The sequence below is a fragment of the Plectropomus leopardus genome, unplaced genomic scaffold, assembly GCF_008729295.1.
Source record: "Plectropomus leopardus isolate mb unplaced genomic scaffold, YSFRI_Pleo_2.0 unplaced_scaffold7301, whole genome shotgun sequence".
NCBI lineage: Eukaryota > Metazoa > Chordata > Actinopteri > Perciformes > Serranidae > Plectropomus > Plectropomus leopardus.
Window position 1 is genome coordinate 831 of NW_024680374.1, and position 1,296 is coordinate 2,126.

The 1,296-nt window shown below is 39.9% G+C and overlaps 1 pseudogene; it reads right to left on the reverse strand.

The window, feature by feature from the left end:
* Positions 1–222: 222 nt before the first annotated feature.
* Positions 223–341, reverse strand: LOC121940057 (annotated as a pseudogene).
* Positions 342–1,296: the final 955 nt, after the last annotated feature.

Genomic DNA, 1,296 nt, shown 5'->3' on the forward strand with positions numbered 1-1,296 from the left:
CATCAAATAAACTTCTGTTCTAATCTCATACCGATTTCACTGATTGCCTCGTTCCATCAGTCAGTCTAACATAACCACTCATGTAAAACTGTTAGTGCTTCACACGTTGGTGGTTTCAACTGAACAGGATTTGGCCAAAACAACTGCATATTGTTTGCTGTCTGCTCAGTGTCCATTAGATAAGCAGCAGCACCCTCTGCTGGTGAAAAGTGAGAACTAAAGAGCTTACAACACCAGGTATTCCCAGGCGGTCTCCCATCCAAGTACTGATGCAGCCCAACCCCACTTAGCTTCCAAGATCTGACAAGATTGGGCGTGTTCAGGGTGGTATGGCCGTAAGCAACAACAAAAGTGACACACATGCTATTTATAAGTTAGTTAATACAACCGATTTCCAAATTGTGAGCTCAGTGGACAAAGTTTGCTATATATGTTTCAAATTGTAAACAAATATTAGAAAATAGCATTATAAGGCTAAATCCAACAAACGCGTGTTATGTTTAAGTGTAGCCTGACAAGGCTTGTTTTAAACATTTAAATGTTTCCAATGCCTTGTAGCCAAACCACACGGTCAAAGTCTGCATTGGTCTAAAGTCCTAAAGCTCTGGGACACATTCCAGGTTTTAAAGGGTTAAATAATACAATTGTTTGTACATTCATTTTAATATTTTGCTAATAAAAGGTGCTTCACAGCAAAGTTGGATATGTTATATGTTAATTTATAAACATTTATTCATTCATTCATCTCTGAATTCATGGCTTACATTTTTATTTTATTTATTTATTTATTTACTTTTTAAAGTTTTGAATTTACTACTGTCAATCAGCATTCTTTGATTGATTGATTTTTTTCTGGTCTGAATATCAGAGAAGCCACCTCAGTAAATATTTTTAAAAGAAAACTAAAAACTTATCTCTTCTCTTTCAGCCTTTAACTAGGCCTGACAGAACTGCTTTGCATTTTGCTTTGCACTTAAAGCATTTCTGCACCTCTTTAAAAAAGTTATATTTTCCTTAATTTCAAGCATTTCTACACAATTTTTCCATCCATCCATCCATCCATTTTCTTCCGCTTATCCAGGGTCGGGTCGCGGGGGCAGCAGCCTAAGCAGGGAAGCCCAGACTTCCCTCTCCCCGGCCACTTCGTCCAGCTCGTCCCGGGGGACCCCGAGGCGTTCCCAGGCCAGCTGTGAGATGTAGTCTCTCCAGCGTGTCCTGGGTCTTCCCCGGGGCCTCCTACCAGTGGGACATCATATATTTGTATTTGGCTTACTCCTGGTCGGAATCTGGCTTTGT